Source organism: Schistocerca americana, chromosome 9 (genome assembly GCF_021461395.2).
Source record: "Schistocerca americana isolate TAMUIC-IGC-003095 chromosome 9, iqSchAmer2.1, whole genome shotgun sequence".
Lineage (NCBI taxonomy): Eukaryota > Metazoa > Arthropoda > Insecta > Orthoptera > Acrididae > Schistocerca > Schistocerca americana.
Genome location: NC_060127.1, coordinates 75081869 through 75100143, shown reverse-complemented (window position 1 = coordinate 75100143; position 18275 = coordinate 75081869). Strand labels below are relative to the sequence as shown.

At 42.5% G+C, this 18275-nt stretch overlaps 1 pseudogene; it reads left to right on the top strand.

The window, feature by feature from the left end:
* Positions 1–16734: 16734 nt before the first annotated feature.
* On the top strand, positions 16735–16852 carry LOC124551616 (annotated as a pseudogene).
* Positions 16853–18275: the final 1423 nt, after the last annotated feature.

The window sequence follows — 18275 nt, the reverse complement described above, 5'->3', positions numbered from 1 at the left end:
TTTACCTGTGTTTTATCATCTTTGGAATCAGCAACGTAATTAGAAAAGGGCTTATAAACCGAAACGTAAGTTAAGCAATAACCATAACAAAAGTTTGTGAAACAGGGCAAAATACAGTGTTTGTTCAGTTAATTTACAATGTCTCACCAAGAACCCACAGTTGATTCAATTAAAAGAATGTATATGATAATTGCAACCCGACCTGTCTTACATCGCGGTGAGAGGTCTAAATTATGATTCAGGCAACTTACAAGTAACCCAGTAACTAACTAAATAGCGGTGATCTGCAAAAAACACACAGTAGATCGGTGTTGTTTATCCGCCACTGCAAAATAAAGCCTCTATCGGGTAGACTCTATGATGGTAAATATCCGGAGACCTATTAGTGGACATTAATATGGAGACCGTCCACCTTTTGCTTGTGAGATGGCTTGAACACTGCTGAGGACGCTTTCAGTGAGGTGTTTGGACGCCAGTCTACATTTACATTTATACTCAGCAAGCCATCCAACGGTGTATGGCGGAGGACACTTTACGTGCCACTGTCATTACCTCCCTTTCCTGCTCCAGTCGCGTATGGTCCGCAGGAAGAACGACTGCCGGAAAGCCTCCGTGCGCGCTCGAATCTCTCTAATTTTACATTCGTGATCTCCTCGGGAGGTATAGAAGGGGGAAGCAATATATTCGATACCTCATCCAGAAACGCACCCTCTCGAAACCTGGACAGCAAGCTACACCGCTATGCAGAGAGCCTCTCTTGCAGAGTCTGGCATTGTAGTTTGCTAAACATCTCCATAATGTTATCACGCTTACCAAATAACCCTGTGACGAAACGCGCCGCTCTTCTTTGGATCTTCTCTATCTCCTCCGTCAACCCGACCTGGTACGGATCCCACACTGGTGAGCGATACTCAAGTATAGGTCGAACTAGTGTTTTGTAAGCCACCTCCTTTGTTGATGGACTACATTTTCTAAGAACTCTCCCAATGAATCTCAACCTGGCACACGCCTTACCAACAATTAATTTTATACGATCATTCCACTTCAAATCGTTCCGTACGCATACTCCCAGATATTTTACAGAAGTAACTGCTACCAGTGTTTGTTCATACAATAAAGGATCCTTTCTATGTATTCGCAATACATTACATTTGTCTATGTTAAGGGTCAGCTGCCAGTCCCTGCACCAAGTGCCTATCCGCTGCAGATCTTCCTGCATTTCGCTGCAATTTTGTAGTGCTGCAACTTCTCTGTGTACTACAGCACCATCCGCGAAAAGTCGCATGGAACTTCCGACACTATCTACTAGGTCATTTATATATATTGTGAAAAGCAATGGTCCCATAACACTCCCCTGTGGCACGCCAGAGGTTACTTTAACGTCTGTAGACGTCTCTCCATTGAGAACAACATGCCGTGTTCTGTTTGCTAAGAACTCTTCAATCCAGCCACACAGCTGGTCTGATATTCTGTAGGCTCTTACTTTATCAGGTGACAGTGCGGAACTGTATCGAACGCCTTCCGAAAGTCAAGGAAAATGGCATCTACCTGGATGCCTGTATCTAGTATTTTCTGGGTCTCATGAAGAAATAAAGCGAGTTGGGTCTCACACGATCGCTGTTTCCGGAATCCGTGTTGATTCCTACAGAGTAGATTCTGGGTTTCCAGGAATGACATGATACGCGAGCAAAAAACATGTTCTAAAGTTCTACAACAGATCGATGTCAGAGATATAGGCCTATAGTTTTGCGCATCTGCTCGACGACCCTTCTTGAAGACTGGGACTACATGTGGTCTTTTCCAATCATTTGGAACCTTCCGTTCCTCTAGAGACTTGCGGTAGACGGCTGATAGAAGGGGAACAAGTTCTTTCGCGTACTCTGTGTAGAATCGAATTGGTATCCCGTCAGGTCCAGCGGACTTTGTTGAGTGATTCCCGTTGCTTTCTATTCCTTGGACACTTATTTCGATGTCAGCCATTTTTTCGTTTGTGCGAGGATTTAGAGAAGGAACTGCAGTGCGGTCTTCCTCTGTGAAACAGCTTTGGAAAAAGATGTTTAGTATTTCAGCTTTACGCGTGTCATCCTCTGTTTCAATGCCATCATCTTCTCGGAGTGTCTGGATATGCTGTTTCGAGCCACTTACTGATTTAACGTAAGACCAGAACTTCGTAGGATTTTCTGTCAAGTCGGTACATAGAATTTTACTTTTGAATTCACTGAACGCTTCACGCATAGCCCTCCTTACGCTAACTTTGACATCGTTTATCTTCTGTTTGTCTGAGAGGTTTTGGCTGCGTTTGAACTTGGAGTGAAGCTCTCTTTGCTTTCGCAGTAGTTTCCTAACTTTGTTGTTGAACCACAGTGGGTTTTTCCCGTCTCTCACAGTTTTACTCGGCACGTACCTGTCTAAAACGCGTTTTACGATTGCCTTGATCTTTTTCCATAAACACTCAACATTGTCAGTGTCAGAACAGAAATTTTCGTTTTGATCTGTTAGGTAGTCTGAAATCTGCCTCCTATTACTCTTGTTAAACAGATAAACCTTCCTCCCTTTTTTTATATTCCTATTAACTTCCATATTCAGGAATGCTGCAACGGCATTATGATCACTGATTCCCTGTTCTGCGCTTACAGAGTCGAAAAGTTCGGGTATGTTTGTTATCAGTAGGTCCAAGATGTTATCTCCACGAGTCGGTTCTGTTTAATTGCTCGAGGTAATTTTCGGATTGTGCAGTCAATATAATGTCACTCGATGCTCTGTCCCTACCACCCGGCCTGAGTGTCCCAGTCTATATCTGGTAAATTGAAATCTACACCTAAGACTATAACATGCTGAGAAAATTTATGTGAAACATATTCCAGATTTTCTCTCAGTTGTTCTGCCACTAATGCTGATGAAGTCTTACATGTGCGTAGAAACCGGAGAAGGCAGTGATGTTGGAAGCTTGGCTCTGAAGCCAAGTCGACGCTCTGACTCCTCCTAAAGGCACTCCATTCGGTTCAGGTCCGCTATATTCGCAGGGCAGTCCATTCCAGGAACACTGCTGTCCACAATGCTATGCCTCACACTGTGCGTTGCCATGCTAACACAAATTGTAGTCGTCTCCAAATTGTCCCTCTTCTCTACGCAGCAAACAATGCTGCGAACTTCCATCATATCCTTTGCGTTCAGCATTTACGTAAGCGCAATAATGGGACTACATCCTACCCACTAAAATCACCCCCATACCTTAACACCACCTCTTCCATAATTCACTGTTGCATTAAACATAGTGGCAGGTAATGTTCTCCACATACCCGCCAACCCCAAACACTTCAATCGGATTGCCCACGGGGTAGAACGTGGTTCTTCACTCCAAGCGGCCCATTTGCAGTCATCTACTGTTTCGCTGCTCTGATTTTTACAAAATACCAAGTGACGCAAAGCATCAGCCCACAGAGAATTGCGGCTTAGGAGAATCTACTGACCATTGCACCCCTTTCCTTTTAACTCACTACGCACGGCCACAGTCATTACACTATATGGATTGCTGGTAGTATTTTGGAACTCAGTAGTGTATCCTTCTGCTGACTTTTTTTTACAAGGACGCTCGTTTTTGAATGGGTTACAACACCAGTTTGTGCAGTAGTAATGAACACTTTTGTTCTTATGAGGAAAGTGCTAAATACTGACTTAGCTCAATGGGTCATTTTGATTAGCCTGCAAGTTCGTAAGTTGAGAGGGACAAAGATTCAGTTTTGTCCGTATCAAACATTCATAAAACTCCTTGGCTTTTCCTGATTTGCACCGGTTGCCAAGTATCTCTGGTGGCAACTCTCAATATATTGTAAGTAAGGTTCCAGTATCACTGCTAAAAACTTTTATTGATTACGACGACGCCTGTTTCGGAAGATTTCCATTTTCAAGTACGTCTACGTTGTCCTGACGTATATAAACTTGTAACATATGGTGTGACTATCTGGTGACTTTCTCGTTGTATTTCATGTGAAATTCTGAAATGTCGATTTCACGTCGAGTTTGTGCTGTTTTATACAGTGCGGTGTAATATTTTGGTATAATATTGTAAGTATAAAAAAACTGCAAATAAAAAAAAAACATCTGTTGTGTGAACTGTCAGAAAGTTACAGGAAATATTTACAAAAAATGGTTCAAATGGCTCTGAGCTCTATGGAACTTAACTTCTGAGGTCATCAGTCCCCTAGAACTTAGAACTACTTAAACCTATCTAACCTAAGGACATCACACACACCCATGCCCGAAGCAGGATTCGAACCTGCGACCGTAGCGGTCCCGCGGTTCCAGACTGTAGAAACATTTAGAACGTTATACCAAAATATTACGCCACACTGTCTAAAACAGCGCAAAATCGACGAGAAATCGATACTTTAGAATTTCGCATTAAATATAACTAGAACAGTCACCATATACTGTCACACCAAATGCTACATACACGTCAAGACAGGGACGTACTTGAAAATGGAGATCTTTCGAAACAGCTGTCGTAATAAGCAATAAAAGATATAAGCAGTGATATTGGAACTTTACTTACATTCTCCTTTCAAGACATATATTTCACTGCTGACCCAATCATTAAGAATCTCGGTAATTTCCCAGATTGTTTGCCTATCGAAGCCGCGGGGTCCAGATGATAGGTATCGAACGTGCGGTTCTAAATCGATCATGCGACTGTGGTGGCGGGCGTTATGAGCATGTTCATAGTGGTCAGTACAGCAACGGCAAAAAAAGCGTTACCAAACTACTTGTAATTAAAATGGAAATGACTTACCTCAATCGTCGTCGATGTTGTCGTCACGAGAAAGTCCATTTGATGTGTGTGCTACGGGCAGCATTCCCTTTTTGCCGTAACCTGGGTACACTCTGCCAGTGTCACGCAAAAATATGGTTTGAGTGTCACATGCGTCAAGTTTTTCTTGCATCCGCAGGTCATGGAAATACAGATATTGAAGGAAGTAGAGCTGGTCTCTTTCTCCTGGACGCCCTTCTCTTTTGATGGAAGATTTCACTGATTTCCACAGCCGCTCGATGTTCTGCGTGTGCACACTGGGGTCATCAGAAGACACGAACTGTTCAGAGGGGTCGACGAACTCGTATTTGAATCATCCTGTTTTCAGTGTCTTGTTGGACTGAAAGCCGTCTGCAGTCACTGTACTACTGGGGGGCAGTATAAAGTGCTTTATCAAACCGACTAAAGTTACCTTGTCTCTTGACAAGGCTCTTACAACAAAGCACTCTCGTTCTATACCACCGAATATCCAAATATCTTTAATTTCATTCTTTAAAGGTCGAGCTCTCTGGCTTTTTCTCCTTGCTATGTGCGACTCGTCCACTTCAACAACTTTATTTGGTCCACCGATCGGTACACTGTCGTTCGCCAGTATTACATAACACACTTCTCTGCAAAACCTGAAATAGTCGCACACCGTATCGCTAGATAAGTCAGTTTCCTATGCTGTTGCTTGCAGGGTGTAGTCCCTAATCCAGCAAGAAATATGCTGGTCTGGATCGATAATTTGAAACAGTCAAACGTGTATTATTCTTGATAGTCGTTCATTTACTACAGTGTACGCGATGAAACTGTAAAGATATTTCAGTATCTGAACTCTTCTTACGAACTTTTATAGACTTCGCCCCACCGCAGTCTACACAGCCCCTCCTTTCGCCATCCGGTATTAGCCCATATTTACGAGAAAGATTCAAACAATTTTCTACATTGCATAAGCATGGAATTAGACACTTCCACGTGAGGCAATCGGCCGAAGAAACGTCTACAATACCAGACATCCCACTCACTACCGACATAAATCGTTATTGTTTCCCTGGCAACTCTCAAATAATTTATCGTAACGCCCGCCACCGCAGTCGCGTGATGGATTTAGAATCGCACGTTCGATATCTATCGGTTGGATCCGCGGCTTCGATAGACAAACATTCTTGGAAATTATCAAGATCTCAATATATCGACTGGTGCCTCACTTAAATATTCAATGACCTTCCAAAGTTCACCAACGAAATTCGGTCCTTAAATCAGTCATGATATGATGACGGCAGACAAAAAAATTTTTTACACATCTTTATAGTATTATCCAACATATCAATGTCCTTGATTGAGAAACGTGCCACTTTGCACAGTCATCGATGTGTATTTTCACGTCAGAAATCATACGCTAATACAAATTTTCTTAGTACCACGATTAAACAAGATCTGATCTTAAACATGGCATTTTTCCATTTCCAACATGGCTGTCCATTACTACAAAATATGTCAAGAATTATTTTCGTTCATTAATTTAACTTACAGGCGATAACACTCGCCGACACGATCTTCTCTCGCCCGACGGCCTTCGCGCAGAGGGAAACAGCCTTCAGCTTATGGCGGCGGCGAAGATCCTGCCGACTACAGAGTTACGGCACCTTTCGTCGCACACACGGCAAAATGACCACTTTAGGCGCCCAAAATTCAAATACGTTAAATAACATGAGCATTTATACTTACAAATTTCCATGCGGCTTTTCGCGGATGATGCTGTAGTATACAGAGAAGTTGCAGCATTAAAAATTGTAGCGAAATGCAGGAAGATCTGCAGCGGATAGGCACTTGGTGCAGGGAGTGGCAACTGACCCTTAACATAGACAAATGTAATGTATTGCGAATACATAAAAAGAAGGATCCTTTATTGTATGATTATATGATAGCGGAACAAACACTGGTAGCAGTTACATCTGTAAAATTTCTGGGAGTATGCGTGCGGAACGATTTGAAGTGGAATGATCATATAAAATTAATTGTTGGTAAGGCGGGTACCAGGTTGAGATTCATAGGGAGAGTCCTTAGAAAATTTAGTCCATCAACAAAGCAGGTGGCTTACAAAACACTCGTTCGACCTATACCTGAGTATTGCTCATCAGTGTGGGATCCGTACTAGATCGGGTTGACGGAGGAGATAGAGAAGAGCCAAAGAAGAGTGGCGCATTTCGTCACAGGGTTATTTGGTAACCGTGATAGCGTTATGGAGATGTTTAACAAACTCAAGTGGCAGACTCTGCAAGAGAGGCGCTCTGCATCGCGGTGTAGCTTGCTCGCCAGGTTTCGAGAGGGTGCGTTTCTGGATGGGGTATCGAATATATTGCTTCCCCCTACTTATACCTCCCGAGGAGATCACGAATGTAAAATTAGAGAGATTAGAGCGCGCACGGAGGCTTTCCGGCTGTCGTTCTTCCTGCGAACCATACGCAACTGGAACAGGAAAGGGAGGTAATGACAGTGGCACGTAAAGTGCCCTCCGCCACACACCGTTGGGTGGCTTGCGGAGTATAAATGTAGATGTAGATAGGCTTCTGACCTTAGGGCTGATGTGTATTCAGACTTGACAAGATTCTGAAAGTACCTACCAACATAAAAGGTGATTTATAGGTAGCTAAAAATGAAAAAGTAGAATGAAAATAAAAATTAATGTATTTTACTTAAAGTTTACGCACAGTAAGACAGTATCTCACATCATAATTATCCATTGTTCCGTCGTCGTCGTCGTCGTCATCGTCATCGTCGTCGTCGTCGTCATCATAATCATAATCATCATCCAGTGTTTCTTCGTCATCATTATCTTCAATCATTTTCACAATAGGTTCTTCTAACATTAACAGTACCTCCTTAGGAAAGGGTTTTCTTTTTTTAATGTACCTCTTCCTCTTGGACGCAATGATAGGATCTGAAGCGATCAACATCCAGTGGACAATATCCGTATTGGTATGTATTCTTGAAGTTTTCCTTGCATGGAAAAGTCTTTAACCTCTATATTCTTTCTGACTAGAGGCCAAGACATCTTCTGAAAAAAGCCCCACAGGCAAAGGTAGTTCCTTTATTATGTGTGCACCATGTATTAGCAGCTTGTGCACAGCATTTTGTACCACTTGTACGTTTCTAAACAGATTTTTGCTGTTTCGAGGCTATAATTTTTAAACTTACTGTAAATAACATTAAATCCGCAAGACAAAACGCTCAGGATGTTTGCAAATCTTTGTATAATTTCGGGCTCTAGACCTGTTATAGTCGCAGATTTCGTGGGCTCTGCAAAAAATTTTCTTGCGGTATTCCTGTCATTGGAGTTACCTCCTCCTCGCATGGGATGGCCTACCACTAAATTTAATGGTTATTTCTTCTTTTCGTCTTTTTATATTTTCTTTGGCTTCTTTACCTTATGCTTGCCACTGTTTCAGTTCCAATTTTTATGAAATATGTAACAAGTTCTCGTAACATCTAAGGTATGAGTGTAAAACATATATCCCAAACTTAAATGAACTAGTCATAGAATATTCGTTTTGCAAAAGTAAATCAAGGTTGTTGAGTTCTTTGGGTGTTGCCTTGCAAACATTACACGCTTGTGTTGAAGTGTCTGAGCACATTACACGTTTTTCCGTCCATCATTGTACATACAGCACGATGTTTAAATGTGTAAGATTTAGCCCCAAGGGTCGCCTCAGTAGGCTGCAAACTTCCTCAATTGCTTCGTAATGGAGTTTTACTGATTCCTGTGTCTCCTTTTCAATCTGCAGGCGAATGATGCGATTATATCTCGACGAAGAAGGACTCGGGTTTTGCCAGAAAATCAGTTTACCATTCGTTGTGACCTCTGACATTTGCAATGGAACTATAGTACATAGAATTATGTTGGTATCTCCAAACAGTGAGTTGTTGGCAACACATTGTTTGGAAATGGAATGCCCACCACTACCGTCAAGGGCCCACTTGTAGATGACTTCAGTCGCTGAGGTTGCAGTGTGATCGTGGTGTAACAGAAGTACATCCTGCAGTACATGAGCAAGTCTTTTGATTGTGTGGTCCAAAATATCTTGAACTGCAATTTGCACTTCGGTCTCCGTGATATGTTACTCGGGTAACATTGCTTCTTTGTTTGTGCTATGACAATACAAGGTGGATTAGATGTTCGCGCCTCGAGATTTCGCCCCTTTTTGCCAATGAATATAATCTTCTTTTCGCATGAGCGCCAAGGCTTCTTCGGCTGAGTAAGGCTTCATAATCGAATATGATGGCTTTTCGTGAATGTGTTTCATGCGTTTGTATCTGCGAGGGCTTGTGGTTAGGGCTAAGTTTAGTACTTGTGCAGCTGTTCTTTTTCCATCTTATTAAGGCTGCTTTGAGCAGCAGTACACAAAAGCTCTGGGGTAGACTCAGCAATAATTGGTTGCACTATTCTTCGTTTTGATCGTTGAGAGCTCTCTTCAAAAGATTTTGCAGCTCTTCCTTTGGGTTTTTTTCACGTGGAAATCTTCGTTTGTGGTTCTAGTGCTTAGAGCTGGCAACACCAAGTCGTTTTTTAACCATTCTGAATTGGATTTGGTAAATCTTTCCATATTGCAATTGAATTTTTTCCACACTTGTAGAAATTGTGAGACAAACACTGTTAAAGTGACTTAATATTACATACACTGTCTTTTGACTGTTTATATTCACTAAATTTATCCAATATGTGAGTCGTTAATAGTTATATATGCTTAGACTGTGATTGTAAAAGTTCTTTTTTACCACTAAAACTAGATCCATTTTCCCCATATTTAATTCCGAGTGACTTAGTCCACTCCGACTACCTGTAAAGAAAAGAGTCTGGTGTCACAATGCATTGGTTTGAGTTCCTAGGATTTACAATACTAATAGTCAACTAATGCACAAGTGTAAATATTTAGGACAGAAAGTGGTACTATGCGGAACTTTTTTCGAAAGTCTAAGGAAAAATATTTTTTATAAAATCGTCATTTACTATTAACAAGGGTAAAAAAAGGAATTGTAACGTTGTCTATTTAATGAACACACCTGTGGCTTCCACCTCCGTGATAAATATTGAGATTTTCGCATGAGATGATTAAAAAATTCACGTTATAATACTTTCGAGTTTCGAATGCCATTTGCCTGTCAGACCCTCACACGCCTTTATTATCAACATAACTAAGGACATTTTACGGCAGTGCGATGGATCAGTTACCTGAGGTGAAGAATACAAGGACGTTTAGACCTAATCTATAAGTGTGGAAATCGATTTTTGGCCGCCTAAAGTGGTCATTTTGCCGTGTGTGCGTCGACGTGAAACAGAATGCACAGCACTGTCTGTACAGGTCAAACATTTTTAGTTACAAACGCAATTTTTAACACTAATGCTATTCAATATGGCCATAATATCTGTATAACATTCACTCACCTACCAAGTGGACATGGTGTAACTGTCTGGACCTTCTTGTCACACCACACAACCCTCAGCAATGCGCAGCTGTCCCCATTCGTCGGCACACGAGGTCCACATAGTGTTGGTTTCACCGCAGTTGTTCCTTTGCGTTTCCGCTTCACAATAACTTCAGCAACCGTCGAAGAAAAAAAAAAAAAATGGTTCAAATGGCTTTGAGCACTATGGGACTTAACATCTGAGGTCACAGTCCCCTAGAACGTAGAACTACTTAAACCTAACTAACCTAAGGACGTCACAGACATCCATGCCCGAGTCAGGATTCGAACCTGCGACCGTAGCGGTCTTGCGGTTCCAGACTGCAGCGCCTTTAACCGCACGGCTACTTCGGCCGGCCCTAACCTAAGGACATCACACACTGCCCGGGGCAGGATTCGAAGCTGCGACCGTGCCAGCAGCGCGGTTCCGGACTGAAGCACTAGAAACGCTCGGCCACAACGGCCGGCAGCAAATGTAAAAATGCAGCATTTGTATGATGTGTTTTGCCTTAAAAGTTAAATTGTTATGTTTCCTTAATTTAAACCATTTTTATGAACAGTGTTTCATAAATTATCGATAATTAAGAATTTGTAATTGAAATGGAAAAAGCTCAGATGCAAACCCAGTTCTAAGCAAAGAAGAGAAAGCAGAAAAGTGGAAGGAGTATATAGAGGGTCTATACAAGGGCAATGTACTTGAGGACAATATTATGGAAATGGAAGAGGATGTAGATGAAGATGAAATGGGAGATATGATACTGCGTGAAGAGTTTGACAGAGCACTGAAAGACCTGAGTCGAAACAAGGCCTCCGGAGTAGACAACATTCCATTGGAACTACTGATGGCCTTGGGAGAGCCAGTCCTGAGAAAACTCTACCATCTGGTGAGCAAGATGTATGAAACAGGCGAAATACCCTCAGACTTCAAGAAGAATATAATAATTCCAATCCCAAAGAAAGCAGGTGTTGACAGATGTGAAAATTACCGAACTATCAGCTTAATAAGTCACAGCTTCAAAATACTAACACGAATTCTTTACAGACGAATGGAAAAACTAGTAGAAGCCAACCTCGGGGAAGATCAGTTTGGATTCCGTAGAAACACTGGAACACGTGAGGCAATACTGACCTTACGACTTATCTTAGAAGAAAGATTAAGGAAAGGCAAACCTACGTTTCTAGCATTTGTAGACTTAGAGAAAGCTTTTGACAATGTTGACTGGAATACTCTCTTTCAAATTCTAAAGGTGGCAGGGGTAAAATACAGGGAGCGAAAGGCTATTTACAATTTGTACAGAAACCAGATGGCAGTTATAAGAGTCGAGGGACATGAAAGGGAAGCAGTGGTTGGGAAAGGAGTAAGACAGGGTTGTAGCCTCTCCCCGATGTTGTTCAATCTGTATATTGAACAAGCAGTAAAGGAAACAAAAGAAAAATTCGGAGTAGGTATTAAAATTCATGGAGAAGAAATAAAAACTTTGAGGTTCGCCGATGACATTGTAATTCTGTCAGAGACAGCAAAGGACTTGGAAGAGCAGTTGAATGGAATGGACAGTGTCTTGAAAGGAGGATATAAGATGAACATCAACAAAAGCAAAACAAGGATAATGCAATGTAGTCTAATTAAGTCGGGTGATGCTGAGGGAATTAGATTAGGAAATGAGGCACTTAAAGTAGTAAAGGAGTTTTGTTATTTGGGGAGCAAAATAACTGATGATGGTCGAAGTAGAGAGGATATAAAATGTAGGCTGGCAATGGCAAGGAAAGCGTTTCTGAAGAAGAGAAATTTGTTAACATCCAGTATTGATTTAAGTGTCAGGAAGTCATTTCTGAAAGTATTCGTATGGAGTGTTGCCATGTATGGAAGTGAAACATGGACGATAAATAGTTTGGACAAGAAGAGAATAGAAGCTTTCGAAATGTGGTGCTACAGAAGAATGCTGAAGATTAGATGGGTAGATCACATAACTAATGAGGAAGTATTGAATAGGATTGGGGAGAAGAGAAGTTTGTGGCACAACTTGACCAGAAGAAGAGATCGGTTGGTAGGACATGTTCTGAGGCATCAAGGGATCACCAATTTAGTATTGGAGGGCAGCGTGGAGGGTAAAAATCGTAGAGGGAGACCAAGAGATGAATACACTAAGCAGATTCAGAAAGATGTAGGTTGCAGTAGGTACTGGGAGATGAAAAAGCTTGCACAGGATAGAGTAGCATGGAGAGCTGCATCAAACCAGTCTCAGGACTGAAGACCACAACAACAACATGGAAAAAGGAATTTCGCGTCCAATATGTAATTAGAAACAAGAAGACTTGCATTATTCATAAAAATGAAAATGAGTTTCATAATTACGAGATGTAGGTATTTCACATTGAACGAGAAAAAAATTGATGCAGGGGAGATCTGGTAACAACGGACGAATAACGGCAGTTGATTTACATTCCATTACGCTGCCAACTGCGCTACACGTTTTATGAGGGTCTGAATATCAACTGCATTATATACAACGCTGGGAAAATTTCAAAGGCGGTGTAACACGCTTTAACTGTGAACCCTGCGACGTGAACAAGGTTGGGCTCTAGTCACGTACCGACCGACCGACAAATTGGAGGTTGCAGGCATCAGGCAGCTGTCCGGCCAACTTTGTTGTGGGACTGTCGGTTGGGTATTACCACCCAACCGACCCACAAATTGGACGCCATAATCCGTTCATCACTTCATTACTTTGGATCACTTATTCACATTGAGACAAATAAATGAGAAGGCATGGGAATTTAATGTAGATATCCATATTCTATTTATAGACTTCAAGAAGGCCTATGATAGCATACACCGACAGACACTCTTAAACACCATGAAAGAATTTGAAATACCATTAAAATTAATCAAATTAGTTAAAATGTTTGGAAGAAACCATATGCAAAGTTAAGACACCTGCAGGAGAGACTGAAAATTTTGAGGTGTACACTGGACTGAGACAAGGGGATGCCATCTCACCTATTCTATTTAATATTATCTTAGAGAAGATTGATAGAGAATTCACCAAAACTAATCCACAAGGGATCCAACTGCAGGGACAGAACATTACTAGACTTGCTTATGCAGATGATGTAGCCTTAATAAGCACTTCAAAAGCTGAATTAATCAGGATGATGCAAAATTATTACAAAATAGCTGAGAAAGCTGGACTTCATGTGAATGAAGAAAAGACAGAATATCTAGTCATAAGTAAAAAAACTCCAAAAGAATACACCACTGACCGTAAATGGTCTCACTTTCAAGGCAGTTGACCACTTCAAGTACTTAGGGAGTCTTTTTAGCAGAGACAATAGAGCAGAAATAGAAATAGACGCCCGTCTAGCAGCAGCTAATATAACTGTTTACAGCTGTTTCAAAATTTTGAGGATGAGATCACTTAGTACTGAATTCAAAATCCGTTTTTATCAGTCAACTATTGTACCAGTAGCATTATATGGATGTGAAGCTATTACATTCAGGAAAAAAGATGAAGAAAAACTGTTGATATTTGAAAGAAAAATACTAAGAAAAATATTTGGACCAATCTTCGATGAAAATGTCATGGAGTGGAGGATAAGGAAAAATGAAGAACTACGGGAGCTGTACAAACATATTACCATTGTGGAAATGTTAAAGAAGAGAAGACTGAACTGGGCTGGTCATGTAGCAAGGATGCCGGAGAACAGACTACCCAAAATAGCATCCACTAAGAAATTAAAAGGAAAGAGAAGAAGAGGAAGACCTCGAATTAGGTGGATGGAGAATATCCGGGAAGATGCAGCTAGGATGGGCATCAACTCTGATTGGACAACAATTTCCCTGGATAGAAATAATTGGAAGAGGCTCGTAGAGCAGGTGTATGGTCGATAAGGCCTTAGCCACGTGTAAAGTAAAGTAAAGTAAATCCGTTCATCATAAGAATGAACCTGATGTATACATTGCGCTACGTATTCTTCCGCGTTTGCTGGAACCTTATTGGATTTCCGTTTCACGTGGGACAGCAGCCAAGCTGTCTCGAGTACTGTCAAGTACAATAATAAGGGTACGTTTTGCGCTGTGCATTACATGCACTTAGCGATAATACGGGACAACAAACAGCTTACCGGCGCATTTAACTTGGACAGCACTGGCCGGTCAGCTGGTACAGCTAGCCTGCAGTGGCGTGGCCAACTGCAGTTTACACGTAAAAAGAGACGAGCAGAGGAGCAATACAGCTTCGAATGTCATTTAATTTTTAAGCAGAATGAAATAATACACTGCAAATCTCCCACAATACGCTCCTTAGACGACTAGACGAAAACTGCAACACGTTATCGCTTTTAGCTAACGTACTACTGTAATTAAAAACAAGAGTGATGGTAATTCCTGACTTAACCACAGGGCAATTATTCTGCATAAGCTGTGTGCAACGTAAGAGAGTACTGAAGGATTTCACCGTATAGTTAAGTATTGACGGCACTTAGATCCTTTCTTATCCGAATCCGAGAAATACATCTCAGTTCAGGAAGTGTCACCTGCTACTTTGATACCGAGCCTATCAACAACAGAATCCACGAACGTTCAGTGAAGGTTTTTTCTCGGCACTTTTTAATCGTGTTCCACGCGCGTGTTTCCCTACAGAACAGAAAGCAGCTCAGCCATTTTCATACTGCGCATTAACAGCGCGACAATCGGAGCATAACGCTGCGGAGTCGGTGACTGTACACGATTTTTGAAATAAAAACTACGTAGTTAAAGCGTGAGTAAGAAAAACTTTGATGGCTGTTAATACGTTTGAATATCTTAAAGTTTCATTTAACGTAACTTAGTAATAAGATACCTAATACATAAATAGGACTTATTTCCAAGAGCGTAACGACACCAGTGTACGTGTGCTACGGCTTCTGACCAATCATCGCGTTTGTGTTTGTTTACATTAGGCTTATTCTTATGATGAACGTTCTATATACAGCTGCTTTCGATGTTGCACTTGTTCACGTGGACTGTTCACTGTTTTTATTTTGCTTTTTTTCCCACAGTTCAGTACACCTTATTCCTGTTTTCATGCTTGATCTGTGTTCAGCTTTTGACGGGCTACACGCTGGGCCATCTTAACACAATCTCAGGGGTGGTGGGTTGGGAGTTTCCCTTGAAACGTGTCATCCAATGACTAGTCAACCTACATTCGCGAGTTGGTGGACATTTCCGCGATACTCGTCTAATTTGTGAAAAAAGACGAGCCGCCTAGTGTTTTATCTTGTCAGCGACGTATTTTTCTCCAGTCAGCTCGTGTGTTTCTCTCGTCCCGGCCCACCGTGGGGGGCCTAAACTCCACTTCAATCCTATTGTGCTGTTGCTGCCAGCTTCTTTTTTTTTCATGTTGTGTCCAAAGAGTGATCGCATTTGGCGATTTTTTCTTCTGGAGTGGCAAGGTGTGAGAAATGGTTTCACTTTATTGTGTATTCGCTTGCAAAGGGGTTTGGGCTCTCTGTGGGTCCTTGAGTCCTTTGAGGATGTTGGTTAGGTGGTCGTACGAGTGATGGACAGGAACTACAACGAATAACTGAAGATTACATCATCTCTGATGGTCCTGTGGGGGTGCAATAATGGCTCGAGGCACCTTCTGTTTGTGCCAATATTGTGGTAAGACCTGGCCTACATTCGCAAGTTGGCGGACATTTCCCCGATACTCTTCTAATTTGTAAAGAAGACTAGTTGCCTGGTCTCTTATTCTCAGCAACGTACGAGGGTAATCCCAAAAGTAAGGTCATTTTTTATAAGTACATAGACCTGTTTATTTCAACAGTGGTTTACATCAGTTTACAGCTTGAACATTTAGCTATTTTTCGCCATAATCACAATTTCTGTCGATGCATTTTTGTAAACGCTGTGGCAGTTTTTGTGTGCCCATGTCATACCAGCTCGCCGCCGTGCTGTACAGAAAGTTATCAACCTCTTCTTTCACCTCGTCGTCGGAGCTGAATCGCTTTCTGGCCAAATGTTCTTTTAACCTAGGGAACAGGTGGTAGTCACTGGGCGCCAAGTCAGGACTATAGGGTGGGTGGGTGATTATGTTCCACTGAAACTGTTGCAGGAGAGCAACGGTTTGCCGAGCGATGTGTGGGCGAGCGTTGTCATGGAAAATGTGAACGCCCTCGCTCAACATTGCTCTTCTCCGGTTCTGAATTGCCCGTTTGAGTTTTTTCAGAGTCTCACAGTACCTGTCAGCGTTAATTGTGGTCCCAGCGATTCAGCTCCGACGGCGAGGTGAAAGAAGAGGTACGTAACTTCCTAAACAGCATGGCGGCGAGCTGGTATGACATGGGCATACAAAAACTGCCACAGCGTCTACAAAAATACATCGACAGAAATGGTGATTATGTCGAAAAATAGCTAAATGTTCAAGCTATAAACTGATGTAAACCGCTGTAGAAATCAACAGGTCTACGTATTAATAAAAAAATAGACCTTACTTTTGGGATTAGGCAACGGCCTTACCTCAGTGGATACGCTGGTTCCCGTGAGATCACCGAAGTTAAGCGCTGTCGGGCGTGGCCGGCACTTGGATGGGTGACCATCCAAGCCGCCATGCGCTGTTACCATTTTTAGGGGTGCGCTAAACCTCGTGATGTCAATTGCGGAGCTACTCGGCCGAATAGTAGCGGCGCCGGTCAAAGAAAACCATCATAACGACCGGGAGAGCGGTGTGCTGACCACACGCCCCTGCTATCCGCAGTCTCCCCTGAGGACACGCCGGTCAGATGGTCCCAATGGGCCACTTGTGGCCTGAAGACGGAGCGCACTTTTGGGATTGCCCTAATATTTTTATCCAGTCAGCACGTGTATTTCTCTCGTCCTGGCCCACTGTGGAGCGTCTAGACTCCACTTCAAACACCTGTTTTGTAATGGTTGCAAACTACATATATTAGAGTCACATGTTGTTCCCCAAGACGTCGAGCCGTACAGCAGGGAGAGTTGTATCGTTGCTCTGTTAAGTTTTAATTTCGTTGACGGGTTTAGATTCCTGCTCGTGAAAAACGGCGTGAGTGCACGGATCAGCTTCATGGTATTCAGTATATGTGTGGGGTAAAAGTCATCCCTTTATCCATATCAGTCCCAGGTATTTCGTCATCGTAGTCCATTGGTGGCAAGTCGCGTCCTCAGTTCCTGCCGTTTCTTCGTAAACAGTATTGCTGCAGTTTTCGTGGGGTTTAGGGTGATTTTATTGCTCTTTGCCTATTGTTCGGTGACAAGTTGTCGCTGCATCCTGTTGACAAGTTGTTCGATGTTCCTTCCAGAGGTTAGGAAGGCCGTGTCATTGGCGCGCACACTGTCAATGACGTGTTGAATGGTGGGAATGACGTTAATATAAAAATTGAACAGGCATGACGATATCACCGCCCCTGTGGGATGCCAGCTGAGACAGTTTTCAGTGCCGGCCGGAGTGGCCGAGCGGTTCTAGGCGCTACAGTCTGGAACCGCGCGACCGCTACGGTCGCGGGTTCGAATCCTGCCTCGGGCATGGCTGTGTGTGATGTCCTTGGGTTAGTTAGGTTTAAGTAGTTCTAAGTTCTAGGGGACTGATGACCTCAGAAGTTAAGTCCCGTAGTGCTCAGAGCCATTTGAACCCAGTTTTCAGTGATGTTTTCTTCCCATCTATTTGTACAAACATGCGCTCGCTTGTCCTGCAGAAAGTTATCAATCAGCTTGATGTAACAGTCAGGGAGACGAATTTGATCGACTAGTTTGACTAAAAGCTTGTCACGCCACACCCGATCATACGCCTTTTTCGATAACTAGGAAAACTCCAACTGTGGAGTTCCGTCTGTTCAGGTTGAGTTGTTGCCGCCAGTACCCACCGCCCCCTTTTATACTAGCGGGTTCGTGTCTCGCGACATCTAGTGGTCAGTCCTGCATCACATATAGCTGTGAGGACGCTTGTGATGAGACAGTGCACGTCGCGGCTACATTGAAAGAGTTCTCGTCCTTAAAGTTAATACAAAGTTTAAACAGAGCGGCGGACTT